Here is a 25895-nt window from a genome sequence, read left to right as displayed (position 1 = left end):
AAACTTAAATATGGTCAGCTAATTTTATATTTCTTCAGAATGTGTAGGCATGTGTCCAAGCCCTTGACTTTGGATAAATCTATAAAGAGGCCAAACTTCATTGGATAAAACACACAGTGCTTCATTTTTTTCTACTTCCTTATATTCTGATCGTTTTAATAGACAGTATAAACAGTCTCTTGCAGATATGCTATCATTTGATTATTGCAGCACTCCTGCATCAGAATGAAATAAGGAAGCATATGTTTATGACTTTAATAACATGCAATTATGAAGTACCTATAGGTACAGATATTGTATGTGTGTGCAATTCCTTCTTTCCTGCTGTTGGCAGAAGGTGATCCCATGCATTTGTGGCACAAAGTTTAATCCTCAGTATCATTTGTTTTAAATATTTATTCTTTAGGGTGAGACCAGTGTGATAGCTATGCGCTGCATTGAAATCTGGGAAACCCAGCTTGTTCCTGTCTTTATCTGACTCCTCAGTCCAGCAAGGGCTGGGAGCAATGAGGAAGCTCATGCATCCAGTATCTGGTGGTGCAGGTGTGCCTAACATCGCTGTACAGCAAAGACTCTTGGGTAGATAAGGAACATACTGATAGGGAGGGTGCAAAGGAAATCCTGTCCAAACCTCCTCAACTAGAAGGAGAATTCCTGTCATATAAGGTCTTGGTGGTGGGCATTAAAATGAAGGTATCTCAAGATTCCATGAAGATGCAAAGGATGCCAGAAGACAGAATAAATTCAATGTCTTGGTCATATCACCTTGTACTCTGAGCTAAAAAAAATTCTGAAGTTAAGCTTAGTGCGGTTTGTTAGTACTACAAGTTGCACAGCATCACATGTAAGGTGCCAAGAAAGTCTCTTAATTCCCAATGAAGTCAATGGGAGGTGAGGGTGCTCAGCACCTTGCAGGATCAGGGTCTTTCATTGGAGACGTCTAAGAAACAGCAGGATCTACTGGAGGTGGTGATATGCATAGTGCTAAAGATAACTATATGAGGCATGCTTCTGATGTCCTCTGCTCTCGTGACATTAATAGTTACATAACATTTTTCAATAATAGGCTGATAAGCTTGGTGTCTTGCTTGAATTTCAGTATAGACCACACACTAAGGCCAGTCTTAATTCCCTCTTCAATGGTAATCAAAGAAACAATCTTCATTAACAGTTTTGCCATATGCATGCCGGCACAAAATAGCAGTTATTGGCCCATTCCAACCCATGGCTACACTTCATCAGTCTTGAAGTAGTTCTGCTGCACAATGTTTGTAAAATAACATGAGGTTTTGTGGGAGAAAAGTGATTAAATATGTGCATGTACTGTATTCAAGTGTTGTATTTTTAGCCCTGGGAGTACCGCTTGGATTGGTTCTTCAATAGCAATATCTCATATGGCTTAGGCAATTGACTTTTTCTTGTAATCGGTTGTATATATTATGGATTATAGTTCAGTATAGCCAGGACCAGATTTAGGGGAAGGTGACCCAGGCCACCACCTAGATGCTGAGAGTGGAGAGTGCCAGGGTTGGGGTGTTGTTTTCGTTGGTAGCGACAAAAGGGAAAATAGATTGTTTGAAGTAAAATGTTTCTCTAACTAATTTTTCACTAACTTCCTAGAATGTTCTGGACCTTTGTAGAATCTCATGGAACCTTCCAGACTTTCTGAAAACTACGTTTTCCTTGAACCTCCTACAATGTTGTCAGCCATGCCCTCATGGGTATATCAGGAGCAGGGCATCGTCGCTCAGTCAGTGAGATATAAGAACGAAGTGAGAGGCCAGCTGCGATATGTGAACCTTGTTTTATTTTATAATTGTAAAAGGGTACTTGTGTTTCAAGACTTGAAGAGTGTACGTAGTGACTAATAAAAGACATATTTAATGAGTCACCAGAGATACCGAACTCCTATCTATGCAACATATAAAAGCAATACTGTTACTTCTTTTGCCATGCTTAACATGTAATGTTTGATGACTTTCTAAGACTGTGGAACATAGACTTTTGCTCTCCCTTATACTGTCTGTTTTTCCCCCTGTAGAAAATAAAAGATGCCCCTGAAGAAGCCTTCAGGAGCTCAGTATGGGAAGCGAAAAGTTCAACTGCAATCTAGCAAGGGGCAAATTTGACGGGAAAATATCTGAAACAGAACAACATAGACTGGGCCTTGGGCAGTAGCGATTGTCCCAGTGCAGAAGAAATTGAGGAGCAGAGCATAAATGATATAAATCCTATTACTAAGGAATTAGCAGATTTACCTGAAGATAAGGAGTGGAAATGCGAGGAAAGTGATGGAGAATCATCCAGTTTTCCTGGCGGCGTAAAAGAGATCAGGGTTGGAAGGGACCTCAGGAAGTCATCTAGTTCAACCCCCTGCTCAAAGCAGGACCAATCCCCAATTTTTGCCCCAGATCCCTAAATGGCCCCCTCAAGGATTGAACTCACAACCCTGGGCTTAGCAGGCCAATGCTCAAACCACTGAGCTATCTGAGTGATGATAAAGAAAAATCTGGCTCACATGAAAAGGAGAGAAGCAGCAAAGAAGAATCAGCATCACACAATGACAGAAACAGCAGTGAGAAAAATTGCACACCACAAATCGATACATCAGATCCCACTTTATGGCCTGCAATCCTAAATTCTGCCGATATTCATTGTACAATTTTGAACGGGCTGGGCAAAATCAAGGAGATGATATTTCCAGTAAATAATCAGATCAGAAGTGACACTTTTCAAAGTCACACTGTGAAAGAGTGCTCGAGAATGGTGAGAAACTGAATCAGCATTGGCTAGTTTCCTCAAAATCAACTGACAAAGTGTTCTGGTTTTGTTTCAAAATATTTTATAAGAATGTCAAATCATTGCCTGAGCTTTCCAGGTACAATTACTGGCATAACTTAGCTGATACTCTGAAGCAACATGAAAAGTCACCCAGCCATTTTACGGCCCACTCCAAATGGATGGAGGTTGAATCCAGGCTCAAGCTGAATAAATGCCTAGATGCAGAAAACCAGCACATTATTAATGTAGAAACCCAGCACTTGAGGAACGTGCTCGAGCATCTGATCTCAACTACCCTCTTCCTTGCAAAGAATAATTTGGCTTTCTGGTGCTTGTTGGATAAGTTGTTCACTGAACATAACAATAATTTCCTTGGTTTGGTAGAACTTCTTGGGAAATACAGTGATATCATGTGTGAGCACTTATGTTGAGTAATTTGTAAAGAAGCTATGGATCATTACTGCAGCAAAACAATTCAAAATTAATTGATTGACCTTATGGCAAGGAAGGTATTCGATAAGATGTTAATGTGGCTTGGCAAAGAGAATTACTATGCCATAATAATGGACTGCACTTCCAACATTAGTCACAGTGAGAAGATATCATTTACAGTAAGATTCGTTGACTATTAGGATGGCTGTATCCAAATAAAGGAACGTTTTATCTGTTTCCAGTCTGTGGACAATTCTACTGGAAAAGACCTAACAGAACTGTTTAAGAACATTTTGAATGAGAATAAAATAAAGTTCAGGAGTGCCATGGTCCAGACTACAACAACGGTGCGAACATGAAGGGAAGAAACAGCGACATCCAGGCAAGGATCCTTGTGCTGAATCCAAGAGCTTCCTTCGTGCCTTGTGGTAAATCATGCATGCAGATCGTGCATCAAAGTCATGAAATGGGCTACAAATGCCATAAAAATAAGGTATTCAAAAGTTCAACAAATGGGGGGTGAGGGGGTGGGGAAAAACATTTCTCGCCTGGAGCGCCATTTGATCTAGGGCTGGCCCTGAATATAGTCAGCTGGTGCAGGTGAGGGGCTACTAAGTTTCATTCTGTTCCTATTTAATCTATATTTTTGGTCTCTGTGTACAGTTGTGGAATGATTACTTCACTTAGGGTGGCAGTGCAAATGTATACAGTTAACATGTCCATCTCATCCCGTCCCTTTGTAACCTGTTGTCAAGGTATACTAAACTCGGACCCAAGAAAGTTTGTTGCTTCAAATCCAAAATGACCATAAGGAAATTTAACATTATAAATGATGTCTCTTGGTGAGTTTCAGATCATCAGTACTGTAGTTTCAGGCACCGATGACCAAGGTCATGAGAAATCAGTTTAAAACGTGAAAGAAATTTGTGGACCAATTTGTCTGAGTCCTGCTGAAATCCAGGGGATAATTTGTATCTGTTCTACAGAGATTTAGCTACATCTCTTCTAGTTTTCACATAACTGTTTTTTATGCCTAATCCTTCAAGCTCTTTGTAAGGGGACTAGTTCGTATGCCAAGGCCTTATAGTATTATGCCCAAATTTGGAGAAAAAAAAGTGAGAATATTGCAATGCCTCTGTAACATAAAATAACTAATGCAGAGAAAACAAACAACAATAATTTAGCAACAAAGCACAATTAAATAACAATACTACAGTGTTTTCCTCAGGCAAAAATAATAAAAAATGTACTAGAATGTCCTTGGAGTTAGAAGCAGCATTAGGTACGCACACAACCCAAGGAGGTGGGGGCGTGGGAGTGGCCTCAAAAGTATGGGTCAGTGAGCAACATTTCACTTGTGTTGGTGGAGAGGAACAGAAGCTAAAGGTAACAGAGTGCAGAGTGTGGATGCACGGGGAGAAGTGACTCTGAAGAACGATCCTCCCAAGCTGATGGAAACCTCCATGTAAGATTCTGAGCAGGCTGGGGCTCCATAGCTCAGAAAAGAATTGGGAATAGGGAACAGCTGTTCTCTGTGGCATGTCCCCCTTCCAAATCTCAACTGGAATGCATGCTGCTAGGAGAAGAATTAACATCAGCTCCATGATGTCCCTTCTCCATTGAAAACAACTGTAATGAGCACCAATAAAAATAAAAATATTTAGTTACATTGCAAAAGGTTTGTATGAAGAGCATTCCCTTTTGGTCTAATAAAGCATAGGCTGAGAGTCACTTGATTTTTGCATTCCTTGAGGAATTCTCAAATTAAATCTTGCAAGGGCGTCTTAACATTAAGATAGTGACGTGCTATCGTCATTTTGGATGTGCAATCAGCAAGTGGGAGCATTTTTGTAGCATCTCCTCCTAAAGAGGAAGCCAACTTTGTGGAGTGAAGGCAAAATCTCCTTCTGTTTTTATCCCAAATAGCCTTTAGTTAGTCATCATTTATTTTCAGGTACTGGAATCAATCTTAAACAGTGCTCAACCAGCATTACAAGGACAAAAAAATAAAAATAATAATAAACATATTGCAGAACCAACATGCCATTTGCTGCCATCATATTGTTCACTGTTTGTGTGTTATAGCCCTTCTCCCACTTTGTGTCTTGTCTTGTCTATGTAGACTGCTCTTTAGGGCAGGGATTGGGGCTTAGTCTATATTTGTACAGTACCTGGCACTATGGGGCTTAGTTCTCAGATTGCCCTTAGGCACTGCCATAATAAGCATGATAATTAATAGTATGGATTGAGCCGGAGAGCGCAGAATTGCCCAGAGATTTTTCTCTTTTTCATACTAATATGAGTTTACAAACAAAAAATCCCTTGGGAAGAACAGACCCCAGTATTGAGCATGATCTACTCTTAGTTACACCAGCATAAATCAGGAGTAAATCCACAACATCAATGTTATTTCACTAGTATAAAATTAGTGCCGGGGAGAGGAGAACAAAGACCCTTGTTTTTAATTAGCAAAACCCTTATTTGCAGGGATTTGTTTCATTCTGGACCAAAACATGGCTTGCAAACTCGTAGCTCAAGGTTTAAGGCATTTTTTTGAAGAAGGAAAAAAAATCAATTTGGCTGTTTTCAAGTCTCCCAAAGCAGGGATTCAGGAATCTGAGTTAATCTGAACGGGGTTTGTGGAGATTTCATCCAGCCTTTCCTTCCGGCCATCATTTAAATCCCCTCCTACCATCCTCCATGCAAGCTGCAACGGCATCATCATAATAACCCTATGACCGAGAGGGATGAGAGTCTCCACCGAGACTGTAATCTCACTCTAAACAGCTCTCTAGCGGATGCTCATGAGTGGTGATACATCATGCAATTTTCTCCTTTAGAGACTCAGAGTGTCACCTCCACTGTGATCCCTGCCCTGCCTGGCAGATGCCAGTAAGTGAGAGCCCAAAGTTAGCCTCAGACCAGCATTTCTTATGTGACTGTGCACTGATGCTGCATGGCAAAGCAATGCTGAGTCTGCAGGCCAGTGATTAATATTTCCATATTGGCTATTATGCATTTGCTGGAAGCATTTTCCATAACATTATTTTAATATCTTTATTATTTCCAATATAGATAACAACATACATTTGAGTCAGAACTGCACATTGTAATCACGCAAACATATGAAACAGGTAGTGTCATGCAGAGCTCTGTATTACCACCTATGCAGACTTGTATTTGTAATAATGTACACATGCTAACAAAAAAGCTATACATTTGACTTGATAAGGAACGTTATTGGCATAATAAGGAACGTTATTGGCATAATAGAATAATCCCCAATAGACCTGTGTATTTCCATAATGCTATTTAATATGCACAGATGCAAACTAATGCCCTGATGATGGTTTTTAGTGGGCAGATCTATCAAGTTCTCACACATTCAAATGCAATACTGTGGCTCTAAGAGAGGAACTAGCATGCAGCCTTGAATAGTGTGTAACTCCACACTAAAATGGTAACCCAAACACAGTTTACCCCACAGAATTTTTCCTTCATATAAAAATAAATGCAAACTATTGTATTTATATATTATTAACAGTTTGATACAAACCCATAGGCATCCGGAACTTAGAGCTGAGCCTCCCAAACTCATATATCATTGTGTCTTCTCTCCCTCTGTCTAAAAGCATGATAAGAATGGAATGTCAACCTCAGCTTTTAAGTGCCTGAACCACATGCTGCCCTCAGTCCTGCTCCCACGTTCCCCCTCCTCTTCCATTCATTTGATTTCATTGACATTATGTGGATGCCACCAGGGACAGCATTTGCACCCTCCCTTTCGTCAGTTTGTGTAATAACCTGAGCATTGTCTACACACAGGGTTTTGTATTTAATAATCTTCCCAGCTTAACTGTTTTCATCTGACTCTCCCTCCTGAACTGATAAATCTAAATTGCACATTTTTTGAACAGCTTAGCTTATATCTTGCAGGTATCCTTAAATGACTGCCTAGTCTCTTTTGTACTTGTCTAGCACCATCTACTGTAACTATATTATACTGTCTTCCCTTTCTTTCGAGACTGCACGTTTATGATTCCTTCAGGAGTGTGCACTGGGGCTAAGGTGTTCACGGCAAATCATGAAGTCTGAATCCATTTCAAAGGCCACATGCTCTTATGGTAGAGAAGCAAATGCAACATGCACCCATCCTGTATATAAAATGACCTGTATTTGTCAATTTAAAATCAGTTTAGGTGAGAAGAGCTTCTTAGATCTGCCAGTTTTCTAATGGCAAGTTCTGCTCCCTCCTCAGCAGCTAGAGAGGATAGCAGAACAAGAGGAGGGGAGCATCCCAATCAAGAGGTCAGCACCCTTTGTGCACCACACAGCCCAGATTCACTGAAAGCCACTGAGGCAGCCTGCACAAAAAGCTTTAAGAGCGGGGCAGGCAAGGCAGGGCACCACACAACAACAGATCTTCTGGCCACTGCCATCTACAATGGGGATGCTAGTTCAGCTGGGATTTATGCAATCTGGGAGCCTCAAAAGGAGCTGTAGAATGGGCCTGGAGGTGGGAGGAGTTTCCCCGCAAAAAATCCTGTCCACTGCTGTTCTGTAGGGTGTGGGACGGGGAGGAACTCCCCATAGAATCCTCCTTCGTGCCCAGCCCTACAATGCAGCATTGACACAGGGGACAAAATGTAGCTTTACATATTCTTATTACATTGTATTTTTGTAGGTGGATTTTGCACAGCAAAGGACTAGTACAGGTAGAAAGAGAACCGAAACCTCCTAGCTACTATGACTTTTATGGATTTGTATTATTATTATTTAGTGGCATCACAGTAACACCCAAAGGTCCCATCGTCCTAGGAGCTGTATGTTATGCAGCTTTCTTTTTAAAAATCTGATTAGCTAAAGAGTATCATTTCTTTGGATGGCAGATTTAAACTCATAATACCATTCAGTCTATTCCAGATATGGGAACTCCTGCATTATTAGTGGGATTTGTATAACAGCCAGAGCATAATATATGTCATATATGCCTGGTGTGTGCACTTTTCATGGTGAATACCATAAACATGCCTTACAGAACTCCATTCCCAAATCACCAGGGTAAATTATTTGTTTTGATGGTGAGTGAAATATTTAGTTTTCTATGATTATGATAATTGTAAAGGGTAGAAACTGAGGAGATTTAGTGATTCATCTGGTAAAATATCATGACAATTTTGCAAGGCTGCCATAAAGGTAGCTTATTAACCTGATAGTGTTTCTTGATGGTGTTCTAAAAAGAGCTAAACTATGCATGCATTCCAGCCAAATGTATGCATTTGTTCTGCTGCAATGTTTTATCGCTGTTAGTGAATTTATCCTACCGTCCCAGCATTCTGTAAGGGAATGATGCAAGAGACTGAAGACTACTCTCTCCAGGATTACCTTGCATTTGCTAGTCAAAAATTATTACAACAGCATTTTTATTTGCATGTGTGAAGCATCTCTGGATTTTCAGTAAATTTGTCTTTCAAAGCTGATTTCTTTGTCCGTCATCACTGGCAGTTTACAAGTGTTTTTTTCAGTTGGGGATGCTGGAGCAAATGAAATAAACCCACAATAAAAATAATTTTGTCCAGGTGGTGCATAAATCAGATGAAGAACTCTCGTTCTACGTGGCAAATGTAAAACATATGCCATGTTATTTAAAGCTTAGCCTCTTTATTTGCCTGCATGACAAAAATCTACATATGTGGTAAAACTGATGTAGGCAAGCAATAAAAATATTAGGAATAAAATATGATGTAGGGAGTGACTCAAACAGAGCCACTTACAGGGTCATGGCCATTCTCCATTTCAAGTGGGCATGGAAATACAGTGAAGGTTATTCTTCTCTAGAGATGTGCAGATAATAAACACCTGCTACCCAGATCTATTCTTTCCTTTTAACTGTTGATGTATTGAATATTTCTGGAAATTGTGGACAAGCTAGTGTCAGGTGATGAGGACAAGGGTGGTCTAGCCTAGTGGGCAGAGCAGGTGTAGTGAACCAAGCGTCGGAACCAAGGACTAGGATCAGAGCCAGAGTCAGTAGTCAAAGGGTCATGATGGAGGGCAGGAACTGGATACCCGAGCCAACGGACAAGCCAGAGTTGGTAGTCAGATGCTGGAGCCAAGGGACAAACCGGAGGGCAGGAACTGGATACCAGAACTGAGTGTCAAGCTGGAGTCAGGAATCAGTCACAGGTCAAGCCGGAGGTCAGGAACTGGAGCAAGCAGCATAGCTGTCAAGGAAGGGTTCAAGGCAGGCGCAGGACAGAGGAAAGGCTGGGTGCAAAGCAGGAGCAGCAGGAACATGGTAACGCAGGAGAGCTGGCCTGCTGACCCCTCCAGCCAGTCAAGTTGCGTGGCCAGTCAGGCAACCTCCTGCAGGCCAGCTGTACTGATGAGACTGTCTGGAGACTAGATCTGCTGCAGGCCCTGATTCCTGACAGCCAGTGAGGAATACAAGGTGGTACCTAATGGTAAAAAGTGGGGCAGATAGAAAAATGTTGACAGATTACATGGGAGTCCTTCAGTAGGGTGTTCCAGTGTAGCTCTTCTTTCCCCCCTTCCTTTGTGTATGTGTAAGTTATTGTTCCAAAGCCAGGGCAGTCAGGGAAAATCTGAAAGTACATTCCCCACCACCACCACTGGCACTGAAGTAGATGCTTCTGAAGAAATGTTTTCAACAAGAAACATCTGAGTTCTCAAAGTATTGGGGAAACCAAAATCTGGGATTTTTTTTACATTGTATTTTTAAAATCATTTTCAGATTATATGTTATAAATCTACACTTTTAAATCCTTGTTTACATTCCACTGGTGACTGTCCAAACTGTGAATTTCTGGTCCTGATCCAAATTCTCCCAAGGCTCAGTGCGGTTTTGGACCATTCCCATTTCTAAGCAGAAGACAGAAATAGCTTCAGTTCTGAGGCTCTTTCTTGACTGAAAATAAATTAGTGTTGAACGTCATAGTCGTTGGAGAACTTTGAGTCTGTGTCATCGCAAAGAGACTGAATTGATGAGATTTTCCCATGTAATTTAATAAAAATAATTGTCCAGAGCACTTGTCCAGTGTAAATTATGCTCCTTTTCTAGTCTCTCATACTTTCCTCCCTAATGTATGGGTGGAGCTTCATAGTTATGGGCTCTTGAGACACGCAAGGCATGAAGGAAATGGGGTTAGCACGAATCAAACCACACTGGTTGGAATGAGACACGTATTTATTTAGAAAAAGAGGAAATAAATTTTTTTAAAAATTAAAAGGTGAATTCATAAGGTAGAGCTGCCTGGGAACTGTGCTCTTTACATGTATGGTTTTAAATAAAAAAATGAGTGCTCACCCTAGCAACTGGAGCAACACACGGTTCAGTACTTCCATGACGCTGAACAGCTTATTAACCTAGAACCATAAAATCACTCACAATGACATTTAGTAACATGAAATGTCTGACATAAATCCACCAGTGTATGGAAACTCACAGCCAGGGAGCCTGTCGCTTACCCTCTTGTGTCTACAAACAGCAGGACACACAACATGGAAAGTGAGCAAGAGGCAAGGGGGCATCTAAAGGCTCCAAGAGAAGGCTGGGAGTTTGGAACGCAGGAGTTCTAATCCCAGCTCTGCCACCGACTCCCACTGGGGCCTTGTACAAGTCACTTTGGACCAGATTTTCAGGAGTTCAGCAACCCCAACAGGGGCTAGGTTTTCAAAAGAGCGCCACTTGTTGGGTGCTGAGTGCTTTGGAAATCTGGCTCTCATTGAGGTGTCTAACAGGGAGCTGACTTCTTTTAGAAATCCTGCTCCAATTGTGGGTTCTGAGCACGTGACAATATGCCCCTGAGCGCTTTTGAAAACAGGTATCTTAAGGTCTGATCCTGCAGCTTCGAGGGGGAGTTGTGGGTGCTCCCAGGATCAGACCCATGGAGAAAATAATACGGTGGGTGTGGGAGAGGCCTGATTAGTTAAACCCTGATCCTGCAAGCAAGCAGCTCCCATATAGAACCCCACTGGCTTCAGTTGCCCACAGGGAGCTTCTTGCAGGGCCTAGGCTTGACCAGTGCTTTGAAAATGTTAAGGCAATACTGTCCATGTGAAGTCTAGTCACGTTTCAAAACTCAGTTACAAAGGAGTTTCAGGTACTACACCTGGCCCTGAGTCCTCCTGGGAATTCTTGCAGTTTTACAATCTAATTTTTCATGCTTGAAGGAATACTTCTCTCTTCCTTGTTGCTGTGTGAAAGCCCCACACAAAAATCAGAGAAAAGGACTCAGGCGCCAATCTCCTGTGACCACACGTACACTTAACTTTAAGCATAGGGTGACCATATTTCCCAAAGGAAAAATGGGATACCGTGTGGGGCTGGCCCGAGCCCTCCCCGCACTGTGGGGTTGGCCTGAGCCACTCATCGGAGCCCCCCCACATGGGGCTGGCCCAAGCAGCTCGCTGGAGCCCACCTCCCCGCACAGGGCGGGGCAGGCAAGGCTCGGGTGAGCAGTGATGCACATCTTAGACAGGGTAACCATATTTCCCAAAGGCTGGGACTGGTATTGCAGCTCACCCAAGCCCTGCCTGCCTCCCCGTGCAAGGCTGGGACTGGCATCACTCCTCGCGCAAGCAAGCCGTGCCTGCCCCCTGCCAGAACTTGCCTCTTGCCCTCCACTCCGCCACATGGGGCTGGCAATGCCGCTGCCCGCTGCCTCCTTCACCCCCGCACCCGCATGTTCCTCTGCATCCCACTTTTTTTTGCCAAAAAAAAGGTCAGGACGGCCAGGACAGGGCTTAAAAGGGACTGTCCTGGCCAAAACGGAACATATGGTCACCCTGTTTAAGCATGTGAGTAGTCCCATGGAAATCAGTGAGATTACTCATGTGGAGAGCTGGCTAGAGGCAGGTAATTCCACTGTACAGAGGATTTTGCTAGTTCAAAATTGGGTTTCGTTCCAAATAAGAACAAACCCCCAGATTTTTGAAATTCTCCCTGAAAGAGGATGAAGCCATGGTAGTCCACACGGTGAGGTGTCCCAGAGCCACAGACCCTAGAAGTGCTGGGGTCCCCGGCCCTGGAACAATCTGTGTGCAGGCAGTCCCAGAGCTGTGGATATTAGAAGCTCTGTCTCTCCAACACCCTGCCAGGCATGTTGCTGAGGAGCCACGCAGGCAGGCTGGCAGGAAACCAGACAGGTTTTGAGGCCCACCCAGCCAGCAAGATTCCCTCAGAATCCTCCTGGCTTCCAGAGGAACTTCTCTGAAATCAAACTGTCTTCACAAAGGTTTTTGATTTTGACAAATCTACTAATTCCAATGAAAAAACTCTTTTGTCTGAGTTTTTCCAACCAGTCCTATTCAATTGCTTAAAATTAAAAGCTTGAAACTGCAAGATTGGTGCATTAGCAACTGTATGGAAAGGGGGAAATAGCAAAACTGACCATGCAGAAAGCACTACCAAAATACACAAAGTAAACTAACTGAAAAAATAGGGGAAAGTAAATGTACTTTCTAATGTCTTTCAGTTCTAGTAATCTTAGTTGTTATTGGTATAAATAAAAGGAGTACTTGTGGCACCTTAGAGACTAACAAATTTATTTGAGCATAAGCTTTCGTGAGCTACAGCTCACTTCATCGGATGCGTTCAGTGAAGGTGCCACAAGTACTCCTTTTCTTTTTGCAAATACAGACTAACACAGCTGCTACTCTGAAACCATTGGTAAAAATGACACTTAATGCATTTTCCGACAGATGTCTTATCTTTTAGTTGATGGTCTCTCTCTTTAAGTGCTAAAGCATTGTTATGTGGCAGTTTTAATGTAGCCAAATGGGGACTTGATTGAAATCAGTAGCCCCAATTTGCTTGTCGCTTATTTAAGCTTGATTTGAACCCAGGTTTTTAAAGGCTCCTGCACTACATCATTAGCACATCTCCTATAGCCAGCACACCTTTCTGTATTTCACATGCCTGAATTTTAAAAAAAAAAGTGCAATGTAAGATTTTTTGTTTTAAAGTGTTTAGCTCTCCACTCCTTCCATTATTAGACTGAACTAAAATATGACAGCTAAAAGGAGATTAAACACATAGGCACATCTACCTTGAGCAGAGGAAGCCTTTCATAACTCATACAGAGTTATTGGGCTTACCCACAATATTAGTGATAAAAATTGATTAGCCATTCCCACTTGTTTCATGGTCCATAGCTATTTTTTCATTGGTGCTATAAGTTGGTTTATACAGAGGGAAATAGTATTATTAAATAGCAGAGTATACACATAATATATTGTACTTACTAAGGGCCCCAAAACAGCTGAAAGCAGCATCTGTGTGCCTCCTGGCCCACAAAAGCAATCTGAATGCTCTGGACTTTGCATCTGCTAAGGTTACGCCTTGCTCTGAAGAGGAAGTCTCTCTTTAGTGAATGTGCACTGCCCAGTGAGGCTTTCTGCTGCCTCTCTATTCCCAGGGGGGAAGGTTTGTGACTCTGCCAGCCTGATCATCATATATACCATCACACTGAGCTCCAGGAATGGCACGTGCGGACACGCTGAGCAATGTCATGGTTCAGAGTGGTGAGAGGAAAAGGATTGACTAGTATATAACTAGGAAAAAATTTAAAGGAGCCACAGTCTGAAGTGATTGGGAATCTCCCTGGCTGAAATCTGTGTTTTGAAGGTACAGATGGGGCCAGAAGCTCACCTGCTTTCAAGGAAGCAAACTTCTTATTAGTCATCAAAGGAAGCAACTTGATGGCCATTAGAGGCCAGAGCCCTCCAAGATGCTCTTGTAATTGGAGGCGTGGGAAGGGGAGCCCCTCTCCCCCACATCCTGACTCTGAGCCTAGACTATTTTAAAAAGATCATGCTGTCTTTCCAAGAACAGCTCATTTTAAAGACTGAACTGGAATTTTTCTGTCTCCCCATCTGAACCTGCACAGGGGACGTTCTCAAGCACCACAACTGCAGGTGAAGTAGGGACATAGACTGTCCCAAGAACTAGGCATACTGGAGTGCCAAGTAGTGATTAGAAGCTTATTGGTATGTACTCTTCTCACCTTGACCCAAACAGCCCGCCAACTCCCTTCTAAGGAACGGATAGGATAAGGTATTGGCTCTTCACAGGCCAGTGTTTTCCTTGGTTAGACTTGTTCTAATTTAGACTTTGGCTAGTTTATTCAGGATGAGGTCTCAAAGACTCAGTTTTCTACATGTGTAACTCCTATTAGTGGAAAGGGTCATTCTGTGCACATAGGAAAGAGGGGAACAGGCTCCTAAAAGAAATTCCTAACTACTTGGCTCCATAGCTGATATCTTTTCTCACACAATAAACAAACACATCGATAGATGTAAAAGAAAAAGAGAAGGAATTTCATAACTCCCAAACCAAAATCTCTTCTTTATGTGAGGGAAGAAGAAAAGGCATGTCTTTATATACAGGCATTGATGTAAACTCTTTAGGGCACGGACTGTCTTTTTGTTCCATGTTTGTACAGGACTCTAGCACCGTGGGGCACTAATCCATGACTGGGGCTGCTAGGTGCTACCACAGTACAAATACATAATGATACTATCTATGTATACCTACATATTCAGCTTCATTGTTTTCTCATCTGAGTTGTGTAATCACAAGAGAACTTTGGATCTGAACTCTGCAGCTTGGCCCAATCTCAAATTAACACATGTAATCATTTCCCTGCCATTACAGGAGCTTTCAGCATTGGTGGACCTCAGTTCCTCCTCTTTTCTGCCCGTAGCACCTAATGGCCTAGTCTCCTGTAGGTCTCATTTACTTGGTCTCATTTCGGTTGTTGGGTTTAGCGTGCTGGTGGTGCCCTGTGATTTACAGGAGGTCAGACTAGATGATCTGGTGGTCCCTTCTGGCCTTAAACTCTGTGACTAACACTCTATACCTAGGTGTTACTGGTTCAGCAGAATCCATCTGATATATGGGAAGTAAAAGGGATGGCAGTTGAAGAGGTGAGTGTTACAATACCTGGAGAAAACAGACAGCTGGAAAAGATCATTTTAGCAAAATTAAGACTTCATATATATATAAAACTATGTTTTATGGCCCCATGTATTTGTAAAGCGGGTATAAACTAGACTCCTGAAATAGATCAAGTTCAGACACAGATGTGAAAAATAACACTAGTTTGCCATCTAGTGTTGTAGGCTCATATTACAGTTAGTTAACCAATGTGTACCTCTATCAGACCAATCTGTTCTAAAACCAGTAATTCCCGACTACTACCTGCTACTCATTTTTAATGATTAAGGTTTAAAAGAAATCAAGGAGTTTTATAATATAGCAAGGATTATAGGGTCTTCATCTTTTTTACATTAATTTTCTTCAAATTTTATGTATCAGACATAGGTACCGGAACTAGGGGTGCTGGAGATGCGACCACACCCCCTGGCTTGAAGTGGTTTCTATCGTATACAGGGTTTCGAGTTTGGTTCAATGGCACTCAGCACCCCCACTATAAAAATTGTTCCAGCACCCCGGGTATTGTAATGGCTGGAAAACTCTACAAAAAGGAGCTGTATATTCTACTTGTCAATAGTGATGGGGAGGGAGTAAATCAGCAGTGGACACAAGCCATCTGTAGTTCATTTCAAAACCTTTCTCTAGCTGATTAGCTATCTCCGAAAAGTAGATATTTAGTGTCACTCAGCAATAGGGGGTGGTCTGATTTAGTGCTAAAATTTTGATGGAACAGTAGCCATTAGCTCAGCACCATTGCTTCCACGCAACATGGTTGGCAAATAAGTCTCCTATTTGTGAATGACAACATCACTTAAATATTGTCTTGGGAGTAAAGCTAGGTGACTAATTTTCAGTGACAGTGAGTAACATATTTGATCAGTTTTGACTTTTTTTTCTCCTTGACAATTGTCTCTGGGCAGATCATGGTTTTCTCATATTTATTCATTATTCTAAATTATTCACTGAATAATGTCACCGAATCACTCTTGGTCTCTAGATTGTGAATGAGCAATTTATTTATTGTATCTGATATTCCAGATTCAAAGTAGGTTGGCTAGTTTGGATTCAATGCGTAGATCACATGGCACTGATTCTCTTCTTCAAGTGAATGAGTATAACCCTGTAGTCAGTTTCTCTTTGTGAACAATCAAGTTTATGAATTCACAATTCACTTTCCACAAATATTCTCCAGTATTCACTTAGAATTTGCCGTTTCCACAGCCATTTGGGCTATAACATTTGTTTGCTAGAATATATCTGGATAGCAAATATACCCTGGAACCAGGGGTGTGGGCACAGCCAAAGCTAATTCGTTACAAAATAGGAATGAATATTTGATTATCACCCCACCCCAAATTCACCCTGCCCTACTTACCCAATCTCAGAAGCAGAAAGGGAGGAGACAAATGAATTTGACTACACCATGCAGAAATCCCTGTTTGCAGAGTTAAGAAGTCTTGTGATATGCAAACTGAAATTAACAGGAAAAAAAGGAGACAGATTTGGATTTGGAACCCCATTTACTGGGTTAGTGGAAATCTCTGACCTGGCATCCAGCCAGATGAGCTTTGCAAGTAATTTTTGGCTACATATGCAGGCCTTGACTCTTCAGTTAGATCCATGCACACCCTGCAGAATCTTACTGAAGTTGCTGGGGTTCAGCATGAGCAGTGCACAAGAATCTGCCTGCATGGGTATAGTTGTGGTATTGGGGTCGTTGTCATTCAGAATAAAATACAAAAGCGTAAGACAAGTGCAGAGAATGCTTAAGATAGAAGATAATTGGGCAAGTGTTATGTTTATGGCATACAAAGAGAGAATTTCAATTAACAAATATAAAATTCTCTTTCTGGAAGATCGCAATGTAACAGTACTTTATTTCTTAAAATCCAGAACCTTAACACAGAAGAACCAGAAAAGAGAGAGAGAGAGAAAGCAGGCTGCTCCCTAGAGCAGACAGGTACAACTCACCCCAACTTACTCTAGGCTGGCTCTTTGCAGAATGACTACTGAAAGACTCAAATTGCAGGCTTCCCTACAGAGCACTCTAGCCTGCAAGCAGGACCAGGAAAACTCCTGAAATTTATAGTGACTGATTACCATTTTAACTCGGTTTTAAATATGGCACAGTAAGCAAAAAGAAAATGTTTATGGCTTGAATAATGTGCTGAGGTATAGCCAAGGAAAAATGAAGAAGATGATTAAAAAAAATGGTGAAATGTATTCAAACCAGCTGCACCACCAAATCTCACCCAGTAGGGTAGCTAGAGGAGTAAATACCATGAATAGTAGGGTGGGTTAGCATAGGTTAAGTTACAATCCAGCATCATAACCTTTACTTAGTGGCTTAATGGTTCCGTGACTGAGGGGGAAAAAAACAGGGTTAGAGCAATGCGGTGCTCAGGGTTCTAAGCTCCATTATGCAGCAGCAGAAAGGGTAATGTCTTTGTGACGCTGTCTGCGTATTTTGACACCTGCATGACTATGGGGATAATACCAATAATAAAGTAATGATAATAACACGTTAACATTTTGCATAGCAGCTTTCATCTCAAAGGATCCCAAGGTTCTTTGCTAAAAGTATACACACTCTGTAGTTTTGCACACTTACAACACCTTTCATCCAAGGATCTCAGTGTGCATTGCCAGCTATATCCCTTCAGCGTAACGTAGTCCCCTGTAGGACAGGATAACAGCAACTGCATGGGTAAACAACAGTGGAGGACAGGGAATAGTGAGCTCCGGAATGTCCTTTGTCAGGTAAGCTCCTACTATTACAGAAAATGCCATGGTATCTTTAATATTCACACAGATAAGCAAGGACTTCATTTTTAAAGGTCTTATTCAAGAGGATTTGGTTAGACTAGAAAACCTAAGAACACTGTGTCGGCTAACGCACCCCAACTCTGGTCTCTTGTCATTGGCTATTTTAGTAATGCAGGGAGCTGAATTGGGATCACAGTTGTGCTGTACGTGCATAAATGCAGCAGTTGTTTTGATCAGCTGTGCAGTGAAGTGCAATCACATTGATTCTAGAAGATACAGCTCACACAAAACACTTGCGATCAAAACCAGACTCTGAACTGCCATTGAATCCTGACTGTGGCATTCAAAAGCAGAGAAAGTTGCCCTCAGAATGCTTTTAGAGGAATTACTGCTCTGCTGATTTTTAGGACAGGACCAGTTACCTTTTTAAATGTGTGTTTATACAAGTGTTTAGGTATGGGCCCGTGTGAAAGCATGCCTACAGAGAGAGTGAGAAAGATCCATGCCTTTTGCTTTATTTTTTATCATTACAGAGTCTAAATTTGTTGGGTCATTATCTGTTTTAAGGAGGTCGAGCCTCCGTTCATTACTCATCTGCCATCAGCATGTAGAGCTGCGCATTCCCTCTGCAGTGTGGTAAACATGCATAAGGAGCACCATAACACTTACTAATTAGTTTCCCTATACAGTATCTCATCAGGATTTTTTATTATTATTATTCTGACAGTGAGTATGTACAGAGAATGACTAACTACGCTGAGTTTGAGAAACATGATTAGGAAAGAAAAAATGCTTCCAAAAATTTCATTCTTCTTTATTTTTATTTTTATTTTTTTTTGGCAGAGATTAACTGCAAGAATAACCACCCACAATTTTCTTGCATAACCTTGTGCAGGGGATGGGCTGCAGGCAATTAACCATGTATTTCCCACACTCCAGTTTTGGCCTTGTCTAACTTGGAAATAGTTAGACCAGTTCAATAATCGGTGGAGCATCATGATGTGTCAGCCTCGTAGACAAGGCCAGCGTGTGGGTCAGCATCAGGGCAGCCAAACAGATCATTGACATGGCTCTACTTCCCAAGCAAAGGCAACACATGGAGGGGTGTATGTGTGTGTGACGTGGTGTCACGTGCCTTACCAGATTTCTGCCAGGGTTTATGTGCTTTGCCCTGAACCCCGCAGCATATCACCAGAATCTTTAAATTGTGCACCCCCTCGCCCTGACTATCAACAGTTACGCGTTGTCTCTGCTTCCAGGGATTTCCCTACTCCCCCCGCTTCCCCCCCCCCCGAGTTACATGCAGTGTTGCCAATTTAGTGATTGTTTGGAAATTTGAATTGAAATTGAAACATTAATACACACTTTAAAAGCATATAAAGTGTATGATAAAATACGTGTATCTGAAAAAGTATAATAGATTTGAAAAGTATGAACATAGACTAGCTTCCTTGTACAGCTGTTGTTTTTTAAGACGTCAGTGCATTCATTTACATGATGTTGGCCAACCTAATAATTTCAAATTATGATTTGTAAGCAGTGTCTAAATGAGCTGTCCTTGACAGCTAGTGATGAGCTAGGGGCTGGGGGGAAAGGCTTCAGGACCAGATTGTATTTACATTCACACCTAATCTACCTAGGTATCCAGCAAACAGAGCTGTGTTGCTCAAGTGATAGATTTTGGCTGGGGTTCAAATCACTTGAATGCGTGTGTGTGTTGGGGGGGGTAAAGAAATGTTGTTATTCTTATTGTAGGAGTAAAGGGCAGTAGAACTGTACTTAGCCTGTGCTGATTGAGGGCATGAAGAGAGAGGGTGGCGACAGGTGTTTTGCTTGATGGTCTGCCTGAGTCACAAGTACTGTCTGACCTGCCCCTTTCCACTGTTTAAAGACAGAGCTGATTAGGCTCCGTAGATAGTCTTTTGTTGCGTTAAGTGACCACTACAGTGAAATCACTGATAATGAGGTCTAAGTGCTTAGACCTGCTGTGGAACAGTGTTTCTGTGGAAGAGACGGCCCAGTCTGCTCTAGCAGCGAGGTTCCCCCACTGAGAGCTCAGCTGAAATCACTGGGTGGAACGTCAAGAGACCAACTCGCAGAGGTCATAGTGGCAGCTGGCAGCAGAAGGTGACGGCGCAGGGCCATTGGCAACAGAGCGATGGAGTGAACAGTGGCACACTGAACAACAGTGGCCAGAGCAAACAGTGAACAGCTGGAGGAACGAGCAAGGTGCCTTCTTGCCCCGCACCTGGGAGGTGAACTCATGTGAAAGCAGCTCTGAACTCTGAGTCTCCACTGACCAAGGACAACACTGATGAGTGTTAATGAGGCTGTTAAGAATGCTGGAGACACAACACAGTTCATGGGAACAAACATGGCCATGGCATCATACTTTCTATTTAAGCAAAAGATACCCCAACACTACAAACTGGAGGCCAATGTTAAGTGCATTGTCACTTGTTCATCCTGAAGTTGAACACTGGTTCCGAACAAGACCAGCAAATGCTCACTATCTTTCTGCAAGAAACTCAACTGACTGGTTAGACGCATGTGGTGCAACAGTGAAAGACTCATCAGTTGAAAAAGTGAAGAACTCTCTCACCACATTCAAAAAATTTGCATACATGGCTGATGAATGCACCAGTGCAAATGGGCATCAAGTATTAAGTCATTGTGTACGTTATCTTGATGTCAGTGGTAGGCCAGTAGATGCATTTCTAGATGTTCAAGTTATAGACGACATATCGGCTGCATCTGTGACAATCCACATCTTAGAAGAGTTAAATGCTTGTCAGTGGGACCCCAAACAGATGGCTGCTTGTGCATTTGATGGAGCTGCAAACTTCTCTGGAAGACATGGTGGAGCACAAGCTTTGCTCAGAGAAAAGTGTAACCCTAATCTCCTACACACACTGCAGAAGCCATCTACTCCAGCTAGTACGAGCAGCAGACTCTTCCAAAGACATTTAAAAAGCTATAAATTTAATGTCTTCATTATCTTCTTTTTTCAGCAAGAGTCCAAAAAGATGGAATATCTTGGAAAATATAGAAGATACACTGGGACTGAAGTTCAAATTAGTCCAACCTGGGAAAAGCCTCTGGCTTTCTCCTGAGCGATACTTGGCTGTTGTCTTAAAATTACTCCAGCTATTATTACTGGCTTTGGAAAGTCTCTACCAAGATGGGATGGATCTAAGTAGTGAGGCTGGTGGATTACTTTTGCTACTACATTCAGAGAAGACTATTCTCGCTCTTGTAAGTCTACTATTGAAACCACTTGGGTGATTAAACAATGCCATCCAGGCATCTGCTACAACAGTAGTAGATCTTTGTCCAGCAATAGAAGCTACATTTGGATCAATCAGAGAGCTATCCATTGAAAAAGTACTGGAAGAAGCAAAGACTTCAGTCCAGAATTTGACTAATGAAGGCATTTATATTGAATCCTTCAGTGAAGAGGACAAGAAGTGTTTGTTAAGACACCTGAAAAAGTACACAGACTTGATTCTTAAAAATCGACAACAGCGATTTCTAGATTGTAGCTTTTACAGATCCTTGTCTTATAAAACACCGACAGTTGAGTGGAGTGAGGCACTACCAGCAATGGGGCTGCCATGTGCTCAGGACAGAATAGAGAATTTGAACACAGAGTGGAATATCATATGACGAATGAATGAAGGTTTGACTTCAACTTCTTTTTTATCATCACTAGTGGCTCGACCCGATCTTTATGCTATGTTTCCTGGGCTGAAAGAACTAGGAATTCATCTCTTGCTACTCCCAGCCACAACAGCTACAGCTGAGCGTTCTTTTTCATCATTGAATAGAATTTTGTGTTTTGAAAGAAGGCACCTGCTGCTTGATCAAGTGAATGAACTAATGAGCATATCAATTGAAGGAATGGAAGTACTGGACACATGAGAAGCCACCAAAGATGAACGCGTTGCGTTCAAGAAGTTAATTAACAGAGTTGTGCAAAATTATATCAAGAAACCAAGAAGGATGTAGATGTAGTGCTTCATAGAAGGCTTGAGTAGCCAACTTTAATTTGTGTGATGATTTTAAAACATGAGTTAAATCTAATAAAATGGTCATGAAACATTTTTCAGTTTTTCCTATGGTGCCATACAGCCCACCTTCACCCTCACAGTCCCACCCCTCATCAGCCCTGACGCCCCCCACCCCCTTAAATTCGAACACCCCCCCCATTTCAATTCCTGGGAAAAACACTGTCTGCTTCCAAGTATAGTTAAGATCTTAAAGATAGATCTTATCATGTGAATAGCGAAGAGTAGGTGAGTTTGTATAGAGGCCAAAAATTGAAAGCAACCTATAAAAACATTAAAGGGAGAAAATAGTGGCACATCGTAGCAGGGTGGTCTGTCCCTTCAAGGGTCTGAGGAGCCAGGGAGCAGCAAGCTCTGGCATAAGGAGAAGCCCAGCAGGTATGTGTTGAGAACCAACTGATCTAGCTAAGCAGCAGCTAATGCCTGGCTCTGATTCCCAGCTGGAAGATGTAAGTAAGGACCCAGCTCTGTAAGAGAGGGAGGAGCAGGACAGAGAAACACCTTTCTGAGAAGCAGGAGGGAAGGCTGCAACAGGGCGGGTAGGGCCTGTAGTTCCCCTGAGGCTAAAGGAGGGCTGTGACCTTTGAGCTACTGTGGGGTGGAGGACCCTGCAGTCTAGGTAAAGATGGTTACTTTCCCGCATTTCTTGTGACTGTGCGGCAGAGGAATAACAGAGCCTGCACTGCAGGCTAAAACAGAGTTGGGTGTGGCTGCCTATTTCCTCCCCAAGCTGGTTGACAGGCCCACCAGACTACACACAGCTTTAGCCTTCACCGCATCTATAAAGAAACAATAAAAGTTACAACCCCCCCTCCCCACATACACTATATACCAACACCAGTCTCCCTAAACGACCCCCAAGTCTGTCTGAGTATTCTTGGGCCGGGCCCTTGCTACACCACTAAGGACTGCTCCAAGTTAAACCAGCTGCAGTGGCCTCAGAGGGGCTGGTGAGCCAGCCAAGTAGCTGGTAGAGCACTCCTGACTGTGTCAGCTCTCTGACACTCAAAGATTCCCCTCTGATGGGTGGGCGGGGAGAAAGCATAGGTACAGGAACTAGGGTTGCGGGGGGTGCTACTGCACCCCCAGTTTTTGTGGTGGGTCCTGCCCACCACCCCACTCCCAGGGTCCCAGTGCTGCCCGGGGCTCCACACCTGGACCCACACCCGGGGTCCCGATTCCCGGCTGCAGGATCTGCACCTGGGGCTCTGTTCCCAGTGCCGCACACAGGGTCCTGGCTGTCGCTGGACCCACGTCCAGGGCTCTGCTCCCAGCCCCAAACATGGGGTCCCAGCTGCCACCAGACCCGCACCCTGGGGCTCTGCACATAGGATCCTGGCTTCCACCAGCCCTGTGCCCAGGACTCTGTTCCTGGCCCCACACCTGGGGGCTTAGCTCCTGGCTGTCACTAGCCCCATGCCCAGAGCTGTGTTCATGGCCCCGCACCTGGAGTCCTCATGCGGGGTCCTGGCTACTGCTGGCCCCGCACTGGGGGCTCTGCTCCCAGCCCTGCACGCTGGGTCCCAGCCTTGGCCCCCTTACCCGTGTCCACATTCCCCCCCAGGAGCCACAGTCCCACTCCTGGCCCCAGCTTTGGAGGAATGGGGGGGCACAGACAGGAGTAGGGTGGGTGAGGTAAAAAGTTTGGGGTGGGGACCACCGGCATTCAGCACCACCACTGTAGAAATTGTTCCAGCACCACTGGGGGTAGGGGGGCTGCTTTGGCTGTTTCTCTTCTCAGCTCAGCCCATATTGCTGGTGATAAAGCACATGATGCTTTATCAAGTTCACATGTGCTGCTTCTGCTTGTTCCAAATCATCTGATTGTGTCTCATCAAGCCAAACATACAATTTTGACAGGGCATCTGCAATTACTGGGTGACAGCCTAGCTGGAACTCCAGAGTTATTTCATGCTACTGTACTTTCGAAAGCAATCACTGTATCCCCGGTGGTGCTACTCCATGTCTTTTCTTGTTTATTGCAATCAGTGATTTATGGTCAGTTTCAGCTTTGCAGCTATGACTTTAAGAGAAAATCAAGAAACTTTCTGCAGCCACATGCATGGCCTAGCATCTCTTTCTCAGTTAGCAAAAATACATTCTCTATCATTGTTGTCACCCTCACAGCATACATTACAGGCAGCCACTCAATACTTATCTTTATAGCAATATGGCTCCCAACCTTCCTTTTGTTCCATCTGTGGAAAACTTGGTCTCTTTCAATGCATTGAAGAATTGCTGCACTGGCACTGATGTCAATACATGCTTCAAATCCTTGTAGGCGCGCTCATGCTCAGGCTTCTGTGCCTGTTACATATCTGTGCCAAGGGACTTTCTTAGGTGAGTTGTTTGAGCTGCATAGTTGGGTGTGAACTTACTGACCTATTTCAACATGCCTTGCAATCTCTAGATTCCTTTGTTCACCTTTTTGGGTCTCTGCATGTTCAGTATTGCAGGAATCTTAGAGGCATCAGGCATCATTCCCTTTGTGGTCACTTTCTCTCCTCTCTGACTATTTAAGTTGTTTGGGATTGACATTTGACTCTGCTGGGTATAAGGTTATGGCCTCTTGCATGTGCCAATGCTCTCCATAGTTTGTGATGTTCAATAGCAGTGCTGTGCCTGTGTATTATGTCATCAGTGTGTACTTTCAAATCCTGTGAGACCTACTTGCACCTGGGACATTGTGCCATTAAATATTTTTAGGGCTGACATGTAAGCTGAAAGGGAATCTTAAGGAGCCATGTGGTGTATGGAAAGTGCACATCTGGGAGTTTTCCCTGACCAAAGGAACATGCCAAGTGCCTGTCATTGCACCTAATTTCCTGAAGAATATGACCTCTGCCTTTTTAGCAAACATTTCATTACTTACAGCCAAGTGGAAATGTTCCCTTTTAATGTTTTTGTGACACTCCTGGGGGTCAATGCAAGATATGATTCCATTCCTTTTTTCCCCTACAGTTCTAAGGCATGAACCCTGCCTTTTGGCTCTTAAAGTCTATGGACAAAGCCATCCGTTTTCACGTTTTGAACCTCTTCCTTTGGTCTATTTATTTAAGGCTTGTGGAACATTTCAGGTGGCACATAGAATGGGCGCTGTGTCCTCTTGTAACTGTATCTTGTATTTCACAAGGGGACACCTCTTTCCTGTAAACAAGTCTTCAAAAAGATGCAGTTAGTCCACTTGTGTCGGTTACTGACTTGTCACCACTTATTATTCTGACTGTTAATGGCCAAGCACCTCATAGAATCATAGAACCATAGAACTGGAAGGGGCCTCGAGAGGTCATCAAGTCTAGTCCCCTGCACCCATGGCAGGACTAAGTATTATCTAGACCATCCCTGACAGGTGTTTGTCCAACCTGCTCTTAAAAATCCCCAATGATGCAGAATCCACAACCTCCCTAGGCAATTTATTCCAGCGCTTAACCACTCTGACGGTTAGGAAGTTTTTCCTAATATCCAACCTAAACTGCCTTTGTGGCAATTTAAGCCCATTTCTTCTTGTCCTATCTTCAGAGGTTACGAAAAACAGTTTTTCCCCCTCCTCCTTCTAACAACCTTTGATGTATTTGAAAACTGTTATCATGTCCCCTCTCAGTCTTCTCTTCTCCACACTAAACAAACCCATTTTTTTTCAATCTTCCCTCATAGGTCACGTTTTCTAGACCTTTCATCATTTTTATTGCTCTTCTCTGGACTTTCTCCAATGTGTCCACATCTTTCCTGAAATATGGCTCCGAGAACGGGACACAATACTCCAGTTGAGGCCTAATCAGCATAGATTAGAGTGGAAGAATTACTTCTTGTGTCTTGCTTACAACACTCCTGCTAATATATCCCAGAATGGTGTTCACTTTTTTTGCAACAGTGTTACACTGTTGACTCAT

General features: G+C 42.9%; 1 long non-coding RNA gene across 1 annotated transcript in view; it reads left to right on the top strand.

The window, feature by feature from the left end:
* The window catches only part of LOC311520733, a 42196-nt gene that overhangs the window by 3104 nt on the left and 13197 nt on the right, over positions 1-25895 (top strand). Inside the window, exon 2 of the long non-coding RNA XR_014711688.1 lies at positions 2042-3706. This is a non-coding gene — a long non-coding RNA (uncharacterized lncRNA). The remainder of the gene's footprint in view (positions 1-2041; positions 3707-25895) is intronic.

This window comes from Lepidochelys olivacea, assembly GCF_965140295.1.
Source record: "Lepidochelys olivacea isolate rLepOli2 genome assembly, chromosome: 1".
Lineage (NCBI taxonomy): Eukaryota > Metazoa > Chordata > Testudines > Cheloniidae > Lepidochelys > Lepidochelys olivacea.
Note: the sequence above shows the minus strand (reverse complement) of the source record. Positions and strands in the feature narration are given on the sequence as shown.